Here is a 13,517-nt window from a genome sequence, read left to right as displayed (position 1 = left end):
GCGTAGGATCCTACGGTCTTGGCGTGCATCCGTGCGTCGCTGCGGTCCGGTCCCAGGTCGACGGGCACGTGCACCTTCCGCCGACCACTGGCGACAACATCGATGTACTGTGGAGACCTCACGCCCCACGTGTTGAGCAATTCGGCGGTACGTCCACCCGGCCTCCCGCATGCCCACTATACGCCCTCGCTCAAAGTCCGTCAACTGCACATACGGTTCACGTCCACGCTGTCGCGGCATGCTACCAGTGTTAAAGACTGCGATGGAGCTCCGTATGCCACGGCAAACTGGCTGACACTGACGGCGGCGGTGCACAAATGCTGCGCAGCTAGCGCCATTCGACGGCCAACACCGCGGTTCCTGGTGTGTCCGCTGTGCCGTGCGTGTGATCATTGCTTGTACAGCCCTCTCGCAGTGTCCGGAGCAAGTATGGTGGGTCTGACACACCGGTGTCAATGTGTTCTTTTTTCCATTTCCAGGAGTGTATTAAATAGTACTTATCCTCATGCTTGACTAGAGCAGTTTGATTTTGTATTTCCTTCCACATGGCTAGCCGATCACATAACTGGGTTTGTATGTGGCTGTTTGGTGGGTGACCTTAGTACATGAATACTGAGATTGTCTAGAAACTGTGAACCATATGACGAGTTTTATCAGATATTCCTGTTAGAAGATTAAGATTGGTCTGAAGCACCGCAAGACAGAATCTTTGGCATACCTGTTTATGAAAAATATTAATAATACTCATTTCATAAATCCTGATTCATTCTTTGAATGCATGGTGTGGAAAAATAAATTTTTAACAGTACTTACAATCCTGCTGACTTAATTATAATTGACATGTAAAATTTACTCCCAAGTTGAGCCAGATTATTATTCCCGGTCAGGTGAAAGGATAGTTAGTGGGTTATGAGATTTTGCTCAAAGAATTAGAATATGACAATGCTGAAGACAATGGTTGTGGCAGAAGCACCAGTGTGTTTGGTATCCTGGTCTGAGGCCACAGTGGAATTGGAATAATGATCACCAGCAAAGTGGTACATATTGTGATAGATATGGGAACGGAAAGTGGAGACATCAGAGGAATTATGTGATTGCAATGAAAGCAACAATTTTAGGAGTGGTAACAGCGATTGGATTAGAAGACTGTTATGGCAAATCAAGATCGTGAAGGGAATGGTAGTCACTGATATTGACAAGATAGAAACTAAAGTTCCTATTTTGTAGAAGTACGCTAAGCTTATCCACAGAAAAATGCTCAAGTGGATAGCCCATAGCCCCGTAGCCACATAATTGAAAACTGTTGTGCGCACCTGATTGAGGGCTGAAAGAAGATTGAAAAATGCGTATGAGAAATGGAATATATTTACTTTTGTACGCATGAGTTACCTATTGATAAGTGATAGACAGGAAAATCTCCATTCTCTGAAAAGTCCAGCGTTTCAAATATATTTTACTGTGTGTTCCAGGTGTTGGAAGCCAGTCATCTGGGGTGAGTGAGTCAGCATTTCGCAGATCTGAAATTGTAGCTTCATGAACTATTCCTTCTTTACAGTGGACTCAAGTGAAAGGGATGATTAACAGAAAAGGAGCAGAGATGAAGGGACAAGTCGGTACTGAATTTCTTTGTCAAGGTTATAGCTTCATCCGAATTTAGTAACTGTGTGGAATTTGGATAGAGATACGATGTTAGGGGCTAATTTTTTGTTGACATACAAAGAAGTGATGTCCTTGGGCTGTGGTGTAGTGAGTTTTAAGTATAATGATGGTATGTTAAAGCATGAGGGAAGAGTTGCCTGTCGTGACTGAGTATGGTGTTCACGCAGTCCTATTACATCATTTTCCAATGAGGTCTTTGAATTTCACAAGAAATATGGGGTTGGAGTATCTGTGCTGAAGTGGTAGGCGAATTAGTGAAAGGCAATTTATTTAGTGTACTGCGACATATTTCTTCAATGTTTTCAGTGCATCCAGGGACACAAAGTTCTTTTGTGTGCGTGTTGTTGCATGATGAACATGATTTCCCTGGCTGTTATCATGTTTTCGATTAATTTTTGCTGTACCGCTAGCTCTCTTTATCTATTTAATGTCGATAAAGGGATTTTAGTAAGAGCCACAAGTCTAGCACAGAATTTCCGAAGAAGTTTTGTGTATCAATAAAGTATTGTCAACCATAAAAAATGAAGTAAATCTAGTAAAAGTGGAAATGAAGATTATAAAGTTGGTCAGATTGTGGGACGTTCTCAGACGTAAAAGTGATATTTGAAAAACCTCATGACTGGTATGTAAATAGTGTGACGATTATCTCTTCATGCACTCAGCATATAGCACTAATTATTGTTTAGAAAGTGATGCACATGTTGATATTATAACTTTATTGAACATCTGAGGTGATGTATACTGTGATTCCATTCATAAATAGTGAATGGATTGCATTTGGATTATTCGCTGAAGAGCCAAAGAAACTAGTACAACTGTGGAATATAGCGTAGGGCCCCGGGAGCATGCAGAAGTGGTGCAACACGATGTGGCATTGATTCGGCTAATATCTGAAGTAGTGCTGCATCGAATTGACACTATGAAATATGCAGGGCTGTCCATAAATCCGTAAGAGTCTGAGAGGTGGAGATCTCTTCTGAGCAGCTCGTTGCAAAGCGTCATAGATGTGTTTAGTAATGTTCATGTCTGGGGAGTTTGGTGGAAAAAAGAAATGTTTAAACTCAGAAGAGTGCTCCTGGATTCACTATGTAGCAATTCTGGGTGTGTGGGGTATCGCACTGTCCTGCTGGAATTGCCCAAGTCCACCGGAATGCACAATGGGCGTGAATGGATTCAGGTGATTGACAAGTTGCTTATGCACTTGTCATCTCTCAGAGTCGTATCAGAGGTTCCATATCACTGCAACTGCACACTTCCCACACCATTACAGAGCTTCCACCAGCTTGAACAGTCCTCTAATGACGACCAGGCATAATTTTTCCAGTGATCAACAGTCCAATGAGGTGTTGATTGGTCTAGCCAAAGTGTAAAGTATTGTGTCGTGCAGTCATCAAGGGTACAGGAGTCGGCCTTCGCCTCCAAAAGACCATATCGATGATGATTCTTTGACAGGTTCGTACGCTGACACTTTGAAAACTATATTATTGTTTTTAAGGAATAATTCTACCAGAATCCTTATATGTGTGGTGTGAGAAAAGCAATGTCGCAGACATCACTCGAACGATCTGGCAGTGCTATGTACACTGGCGTGATCGTCCCTTCCTGACAGTCTGAGTTTTCAGCACTTTACATCAGTCAATTGATTTTTGGGAGCACCCCTCAGTGGAGTTTTCGTTGTGTGTCTACAGTAATGGATCAGCGGTATTTAGAATGACGTTATTCAGTCACGTTTATTGTTAAACTTGGGTAATCAATGAGTGTGACCATTCAAAACCTGAAACAGGAGTATGGGAAACATTACTTGTCAAGAGCACAAATTTTTCGCTGGCACAAATCATTGTTGGAAGGCTGATAGCACGGTGAAGATGAATCTCGCTCACGGAGGCCTTCAAAATCAAAAACCGACGAGAACGTCGAACGTGTGCATGGTCTTTCGAGACCAGACGGACATTTAACAATAAAGATAATGGGTGAACTGTCAAACTTGACAACTATCACAGTAAATCAAACATCTGACTGAAGATTAGCACACGTAGAAAGTTTGTGCCAAAAACGTGCTGAGAAATCTCAGAATTGAGAAGAACAACAATTGAAGAAAGAGGTGTGTTGGTGTTCTGGAGGAGACTGCCATAAACTGCGAATGTTTCTGTAGTGTGATCATCGGTGATGAATCCAGGATTATTGAGTATGATCCTGAGACGAAGGGGCAAAGTCAGGAGTGGCATACTGAGACATCTTCTACACCAAAAGAAGCTCGAATGAGCAAATCAAAGATAAAAACAGCTCGTATTTACTTTTTTGACCGTAGGGATATCATGGACAATGAATTTGTTCCCTCAGGACAAACTGTCAACCTTGTGTTATACAAGGATGTCCTTAAAACTCTCAGGAGAAGATAAAATCGAGTGAGACCGACTGTACATGCAGACAAATGGACGCTGAATCATGATAGCGTCCCATTTAACACAGCCATTTCCATCACGGATCTTTTCACCACAATAGGCACTTCTGTTGACCCACAGGCACCATATTCACTTAATCTGAGTCGCTGTTATGCATTTTCTGTTAGCGAAACTAAAAAATTCTTAAAAGGACATCGTTTGGGTCTCTGGAAACATTCAGAAGGAATTTGACTGACATACTGAAGGCCCTAGGACTTAAAGCTTTTCGGCGCTGCTGCCAAGCCTGGGAACAACGATTACACCGACGTAAAGTTGCCGAAAGAAACTACTGCGTAGGAACCAATACTCAAAAAACTTAGGTAGACAAAGAATCAGTTACATTACTTTTCTCATACATCTAGCATGTTTTAAATTTTTCATTTAATCTCAACCGAAAAATTTAAGTCTCAGTAGTAGACGTCACTTTCTACAATGAAGGTCGTTTTCAGTATTTCCAAGTTGAGGGCCTCAGTTACACATCAGCATCTCTTTAAAAAGTATATTGAGAGCAAACGTCAAAAACAATGACCGAAGTTGTCTTTTGTATATTTTCGTGGTGTTCATAAAACCAGCATTACACCTTATTGAAAGTGTGTTGTTTGTTATTGCTAAGACTGTGCTAAAGGTATTTCTAATTTCTGGACCCTGATCGCATATCAGTTGCCCTTGAAAAAGCATGTTGTGAATATCGTTAAACAACAATTAACGAACTTTTTAAAAAAATTTTCAGGGTGGTCACAATGTAGCCCCGCCCCCTCCTCTTGGTAATGCACATTATGTACAATGTGTTGGCATTACGGGAGTTAATCAGTCTTTTAACGTAACGTTAGTATCTACATTCTGATACTATACCTTTTAGCAGTTCTGTATGTAACTATTAAAGAAAATCTTTTTAGATATTTATCACCGAATAATTGTTTGTTTTGCAATATTGTAAAAGTGACTTTATTGTTATTGTGGAACTAAAAAGTTGGTAATCATGAATTAAAATTAAAAGAATGTCAAGCATGCAGTCTTCACCATGAAGTTACCATTAATCAAACTTAGCTTCAGTATTAGCACACAAAATTAATATTCATTGCTAAGTGGCTTCCTTTCTTTATGTGAGTATAAAGGATATTTTTTCTTGTTTTGCATGAGTTTATAACATCCCGAAATGAATCTTTTCAGAACACATTTCATAATTGCTCCTATTTATAAGGAGAAGTCTATGAAAGTTGTACTTTTAACAATGCTTTTACTTCTTCATAGTTTTTTTCTTCTTCAGACAGTGAAATAAATATTGCATGCATTTCAAAAAGATGTTTTATAGTTGGTAACGATAGGTCACGAATCTCTTGGAGCAATATATGGGGTAGTTTAGTGATTCACCTACAGCTACAGCCACTCACGTGTTAGGCCGGTCACTTGTTATCATTTAGCCAATTCAATTTTATTCGTACTTGTGTCCTGAACGTGGTGGTCATGAGGTCTAAAACTGTTCATAGGATAATATTGCAGTTATGGATTTGGTGAGACGGCTACAGTTGTTTGCAGTGCATAGTAATACACAATGTGTTGGATATTTACATATTGTGATGTTTACATTTTTAAATTGTAATTGTTTTTTGTCCTGCAGTGATGATTAATTCCGGCACGGTCTAGCGTTCAGTGAAATGGTATTGCAGAGCCTCAGAGATCGATTATTTGTCGCATGTTGCAACATGACTACAGGAAAGTATTTTAATTGTTATGTCTAATGTTTTATGCACTCCATTTCATGATTGTCCCTTGCATTTCAAGTTACTTAATGCACTGCTGGAATATGTGTAGAGGAACCTTCTCTTTTGGCGATTTCTAAAAATTCGGTACAGGTTCACATTTAGTTTAAGCCTAAGTGATGTATATTTATTGTTCGATTAATTTAAACTTTGCAGGGTGTACTACCCACTGAAGGATGTATTTACAGTGCGTAAGGGAATATGTGTTACCACTTATGTACCCTCCTGATATCTAGTGACAGTCCGCTGCATCAGTGTTAGTTTTAGTTTTTTGTGAAATACAGCCTTAAGTACTGTGAGAAGTATGTATCCCAACAAAAAGCGGTGTATTAATGGTTATTGGGAACTGTGGTTATCACTAATATAGTTTCTGGAAGCGGCTTGGAAAGTATACTTCCCGCAAAATTAATCTGTCATTTGTGGTCCATGGGAAGCATACTTAGCACCAGCTAAGGGGTCTCCAAAAACTTTTGGGAATATTTCTTACCACCTCTGTCTATGCCAGACATGTTATGGTAGTACACTGCTCAAGGTGTACGAAAACTGCTACAAAAATTAGTTTCTGTATGTTGTGGGATTAATACTGTTGTCAGAAGACATTGCTTCCCTCCTGCAATATACCTTATGGCATCCTGTATCAGCTCGTAGCTTTATTCAGTGACAAATTTTCAAGGATTGTTTTCACATTGTGGTAAGTAAACATTAATATCGGTAACAAATATTTTCAAAATAAAATAAAAGAAAATATAATATAAAAACTGAAAACACTGTACATTATTTTATTTACGTGTAGTGGCAACACATAACAGCACTCAAAAGGGAAGTGGGAAATCCATTTACAGCCAATTTAAATACCTCACAAAGATGGCATGGTGATATATGTACGAACAAAGATTTTGGTCCTATATCTCCAAAATAAAGTTATTAAAAAGTAAATACAGTAAGCTGATCACATTTCTAATAGGCTATCAAAATATTATGTTTGCTGAGTTGCTACAAAAAATGTGCCTGCGAAAGAGTTAACACAGTGTATCAGTTAAATTTTATGGCTACTCATTTACGCTCCTTCAGTCATTTATATAATTTTTGCGAGTGATTTTGGAGCATGTGTTATTTGCGCTATCTCAGCGTACCTACTGCCAATATCCCCTTTGTGAATTTAATGATAATCTGTGATACAGATAATAAAATAGTTCAGCTACATATTTGCTCTTTTTAGTGTAATGTTTACCGTAACAATCCTCTTATAGAAAATAGTATCGATGACAATCCAATATGCTGAAGATGTGATGCACGTGGTGGATACAAGGAAGGCTATTGAAACACTTACAAAGATGGACACATTTCTATATATAGGTTCTCGACTACAGGTAAGGGGATGAGCAGGCAGGAACCACAGTGATCTGGATCGATTCAGACACATCACTGATATTCTTTGTGAGAACAAGATGCACATCCGCATAAAATAAAAGATATAAAGCACAACGATGAAGACAGTGGCATTATGTGGTACTGAGCGTTGGCACACACCCAGGAGTTTAGAAGTTTCACTACATTATGAAAATTCGAATTCTGAGAAGACCATTAGCCATTTCCCGCTCGACCACAGTAACAAGACAACGATCTGACAACTAACTGGAGTGGCTCCAATCAACGAAAAGATCCAGGACACATTATATACCACCTACTTTAGTCATCAGCTTAGCCTATCGTCTCACTCTTGAAGACCACAGCCAACGTGGAAGACCTTAACCGCATTGGATAGGTACTATAAACCTATATCTAAAATCAAGGAACCTAAACCCACAGATAGTGTTAGAACGTAAGGAAAGGTTTACATTGACCAAAAAAGCAGACCACGCTCCAACGGGACTACGCTACGAAGGAGAGGAGGAAGATGATGATGATGTCGGAAAGTGAGGGTATCGATATTAATGAGAGGAACAGGATCCTGAACTAGCGAAATCACAAAAACATGTTGTGAACGGCCGGAGTATAAGCGGCGCGATAACGTTCTCCCACCGAAAAGTTTAATGACGGACAGCGAGAAGAACGAGGCAAGTGTGCGAGGAGAGATTCCCAAGGTAGCGGTACGGCTCACAAAAGTTAAGGCAACTTCGGAGGTGGCTTTTGCTCGCATGAACAGGGGACGTGATAACTGGTAGGCGAAGCGAGTTCCGAAGAGCACCACCAGATATGAGGACGTGGCGTGGAAACTTTATACACAACGAGAGGCAATACGTCACACCGAGAGGGAAGGAAGTAATGCAGCGTATAATACGCCTGGGAAACAGTAGAGGGAAAAATTGTAACCAGAGAAACAGAGTAGTTTCAGCTCCGTCCCGCAATGAAAGTATGGTGAGGGGGAAAACATGGTGTGTTCTAGCCAAAATACAAGAAGAGCTTCTGTGCTGCAGCCCGAGGGATCACAGAAATGTAATAGGCGTGAATCCTCTGCAGCATGGTTTCAGGAAATGGAAAACCACCCTTGATCGGTAAATGAATCAGTACACGTTCTGAACACCTCAGACCAATCATCGGCACAATGATTGGTATAGCTATGGCTTCTGATAATTTATTGTGACGTGCCCTGTTCAAATGAATGAAGCATATGGACGGCCTCATATGTCTCTATAACAGACTACGAAACTATTGCACAGAAATTCAGATGCAACTGGAATGATCGAAGCAAAGAAGGGAAACCAGAAAGGTGGAAGCACTGAAACACCTAAGTCGAAACAATGTTCGGGAGTACACAACATTACATTGGAACTACTGACGACCTTGGGAGAGCCAGTCCTGACAAAACCCTACCATCTGGTGAGCAAGATGTACGAGACAGGCGAAATACCCTCAGACTTCAAGAAGAATATAATAATTCCAATCCCAAAGAAAACAGGTGTTGGCAGATGTGAAAATTACCGAACAATCAATTTAATAAGTCACAGCTGCAAAATACTAACGCGAATTCTTTACAGACGAATGGAAAACTGATAGAAGCCGACCTCTGGTAAGATCGGTTTGGATTAGATAGAAATGTTGGAACACATAAGGCATTGCTGACCTTTCGACTTATCTTAGGAGAAAGAGTAAGGAAAGGCAAACCTAGGTTTTTAGCATTTGAAAACTTAGTGAAAGCTTTTGACAATGTTGACTGGAACACACTCGTTCAAATTCTAAAGGTGGCAGGAGTAAAATACAGGGAGCGAAAGGCTATTTACAATTTGTACAGAAACCAGATGGCAGTTATAAGAGTCGAGGGGCATGAAAGGGAAGCAGTGGTTGGGAAGGGAGTGTGACAGGGTTGTAGTCTCTCCCCGATGTTATTCAATCTGTATACTGGGCAAGCAGTAAAGGAAGCAAAAGGTATTAAAATCCATGGAGAAGACATAAAAATTTTGAGGTTTGCCGATGACATTGTAATTCTGTTAAAGACAGCAAAGGACTTGGAAGAGCAGTTGAACGGAATTGACAGTGTCTTGAATGGAGGATGTAAGCTAAACATCAACAAAAGTAAAGCGAGGATAATGGAATGTAGTCGAATTAAGTCGGCAGATGCTGAGGCAATTAGATTAGGAAATGAGACACTTAAAGTAGTAAAGCATTTTTGCTATTTGGGGAGCAAAATAACTGATGATGGTCGAATTAGAGAGGATATAAAATGTAGACTGGCAATGGAAAGGAAAGCTTTTCTGAAGAAGAGAAATTTGTCAACATCGAGTATAGATTTAAGGATCAGGAAGTCGTTTCTGAAAGTATTTGTATGGAGTGAAACATGGACGATAAATTGTTTGGAAAAAGAGAATAGAAGCTTTCGAAATGTTGTGCTACAGAAGAATGCTGAAGATTAGATGGGTAGATCACATAATTTATGAGGAGGTATTGAATAGGATTGGGGAGAAGAGAAGTTTGTGGCACAACTTGACAAGAAGCAGGGACCGGTTGGTAGGACATGTTCTTAGGCATCAAGGGATCACAAATTTAGCATTGGAGGGCAGCGTGGAGGGTAAAAATTGTAGAGGGAGAGCAAGAGATGAATACACTTAGCAGATTCAAAAGGATGTAGGTTGCAAGGGGTACTGGGAGAACAAGAACCTTGCACAGGATAGAGTAGCACGGAGAGTTGCATCAAACCAGTCTCTGGACTGAAGACCACAACAACAACAACAACAACAACAACAATTCCCATCACACACCTGCATTGAATGCTCTACGAATTTGTTGCGGAGAAAATCCATTCGTTTTATAAAAGCTCTTGAGGTATGTGAGCTCTTCTTGCAATTTACCTACACCGTACGCACTAAGGTCTTAAAGACACCTGTGGTCTGTGAATGGCGATGACATCTACTGGCGTGTAGATATTGATTTGTATATTTTGGTTTACGGTGTACGGCAAGACCTCATGTCCGATCAACATTAGGGCGAACGACAACATCCAAAACGGGGAGGCTGCAATCTTTTTCTATTTCCATAATAAATATAATACTAGCATAGCTAGAATTCAGATGCTCAAGAAGCGTGATTCTATGCCTTGGAGTTTTGTAGAGAACAATACCGAATGAGGCACTCCTGGTGATATTAGACTTGCTAATCTGGACACAGCCACATGAAAGTAAGGTATACTGTATTGGTTCAGAAAGGGAGAATATGGAGCAGTATAGGTGATACTGGGCACAAGAGCCACATCGAATAAGGAAATGAAAGCATACGGCGATAGAAAATGGCAATATTTCTTTGACGAGGCAAAAACATGAAGGAGAACTAAACATTTCCTACCTACCATATAAGAAAGATCCACATGTCATAATTCTTCCCGACGAAGGAACCTACACACTACCTGACGGGACATGGCCCACATCCTTCTTTAATGCAGAAAATACAACCAGACATCACAGACCCTTGTGAATATGGAGCAGTTGTCACACTTGAACACATCGTCTGAGAATGTGCCACTATACAAAACGTTGCAGACTACGATAGTAGCATCTTTGGTTATGGAACAGTTGATGACTTAATAAGGAACGAAGAGGTGTGGCATAAGTGGAATTTGCTGCCATCGAAAATACACACATAAAAAAAAAATGCGTCACTTCGGTTCCCAGAGTTCCGAACCTGTACAGAAAAGTGGAATATAAATCAACATAAACATTATTTCCCTCCTTTTTATATCTCATGAAAACCAAGCATAACATATTGTACCACTGTATAGCGAGACGTTGAGAGGTTGTGGTCCAGACTTCTGTACACACCGGTACCTCTAAACCTCTAATACCCAGTAGCATATAATCTTGCATTGATGCATGCCTGGATTCGTCGTGGCATACTATCCAGAAGTTCATCAACACACTCCTCAACGGCAATTTGCCGTAGATCCCTTAGAGTTGTGATTGATCATGTCATCCATAAACAGCCCCTTTTAGTCTATCCTGGGCATGTTTGGTAGGGTTCATGTCTGAAGAACATGCTGGCCACTCTAGTCAAGCGATTTCGTTATTCTGAAGGATGTCATTCACAAGATGTGCACGAAGGATGCGCTACTTGTCGTCCATGAAGGCGAGTGCCTTGTAAATATGCTGCCCATAATTGTGGGTGCACTGTCAGTCGGAGGAAGATATTCACGTATCGTACAGCCGTTACATCGCCTTCCATGACCATCAACGGCGTACTTCGGCCCCACATAATCCACCTCAAAACAACAGGGAACCTCCACGTTGCTGTAGTCAGTGGACAATGTGTCTAAGGAGTTCAGCCAGACCGGGTTGCCTCCAAACATGACTCCGACGATTCTGAGGTTGAAGGCATATGCGACACACATCGGTGAAGAGAACATGATGCCAGTCTTGAGCGGTCATTTCGGCATGTTGTTGGGCCCATGCGTACAGCGCTGCATGGTGTCGTGGTTGCAAACATGAACCTCGCGTTGGTCGTCGTGAGTGAAGTTGTGCTTCATGTAGCCTATTACGCACAGTTTGCGTTGTAACACGACGTCCTGTGGCAGCACGAAAAGCATTATTTAATATGGTGGCGTTGTTGTCAGGGTTCGTCCCGAGCCATAATCCGTAGGTCGCGGTCGTCCACTGCAGTAGTAGCCATTGCTCGGCCTGAGCGACGCATATCATCGACAGCTCCTGTCTCTCTGTATCTCCTGCATGTCTGAACAATATCGTTTTGTTTCACTCCGACACGCCTGGACACTTGCCTTGTTGATAGCACTTCCTGGCACAAACCGCGGAATTGGCCGTCTAGGCACGCTGGAACTACAGACTACATGAGCCGTGTACCTTCTTCCTGGCGGAGTGACTGGATCTGATCGGCTAACGGACACCCTTTGTCTAATGGTAGCAGCTCATGCATGGCTGTTTACACCTTTAGGCACGGTTAGTGACATATCTGAACAGTCAAAGGGTCTAGATGTGTGATACGGAATTCACAGTCAACGTCTATCTTCAGGATTTCTGGGAACCGGGTTGATGCAAAACTTTTTTTGATGTATGTATTAGCATATGAACTGCAAGCATACATTGGCTAGAGACAACAAGGAAAAGGCCATATATGAAGACGACGAGTTGCACCATAGCAGAACATCCACCTACAGCAACCTTTAACAAGGAGAGAGGAGATGCGCCTCGGGGAGGTTTCCCTGGCAGTCACCTCCCAATCTATACAAGTGGGGTGGCAGTAGCAGGGTCCCTGTGAAAACTGAGCTGTGCCTCAGTGTGGCAGGGGTCAACTATCAAGACAAATGAAAAATCTAGCTTGGTTGTGTGATCGGTTAGAGTGGTCTAATCTAGTGTGGTGTTAATGTAGTATAGTGCTGCGAAGTGTAGTGTTGTATAGTAATGTAGTTAAGAATCACAAATTACAAAATTTTTGATGTCTCAAAGCAGCATAGCACAAAAGGCAAGTAGCATGTGACTCTAGATTCCCAACTATTATACGGTTAATATCTATGTGGCAAATGGCCAAAGGGTAGCCGGCAGCTGTGGCCGAGAGCTTCTAAGCTCTTGAGTCCGGAACCACGCTTCTGCTACGGTCGTAGTTTTGAATCCTGCCTCAGGCATGAATATGTGTGATGTCCCTCCATGTGAAACACGTATGAAGCGACAGGTTAGAAAACAGAATTGGTTTTCAAACTTATTATTTACTGACTTCCATATTTCATAAAGACTTTCAATTAATACTTTATGCAGATATTTAATGTATATTTTTCGAACCTACATACTACAATGATTAGTTACACTAACTTATCTGAAATTACGTTGAAATATTACGCGCTATGTTCATGTCAGTTCATGTGCAACACCTGGCTCACTGTTGTATTTAGATAAAAGACTAAAGGAAAATACGAGATAAATCAGTAAAAACAAATAAATAAGTGTCATTTTTGTACTGTATGGAGATGAGCAAGTGGTGCTCAGCCACTCCTTCCTAATACCACCAACATGGCGGCAGTGGTTAACGTACACAACCGCCATACGGTGGTGACCACAGCGCCATATGCTCTCACTTCATACCACTACATAATGTTTCACTTTCTAAACCTTCAATCGTGTGTGTGTGTACATGGTCTTTACTATAGCGGGTAATTCGCATTCGGGACCCAGTATTTACTACCGCATACCAATTTTGAAACTGTTTTCAACCGGAACTTCACACC

This window comes from Schistocerca cancellata, chromosome 7 (genome assembly GCF_023864275.1).
Source record: "Schistocerca cancellata isolate TAMUIC-IGC-003103 chromosome 7, iqSchCanc2.1, whole genome shotgun sequence".
Taxonomy (NCBI): domain Eukaryota; kingdom Metazoa; phylum Arthropoda; class Insecta; order Orthoptera; family Acrididae; genus Schistocerca; species Schistocerca cancellata.
The sequence above is the reverse complement of the archived record's forward strand: the minus strand, read 5'-3'. Positions refer to the sequence as shown.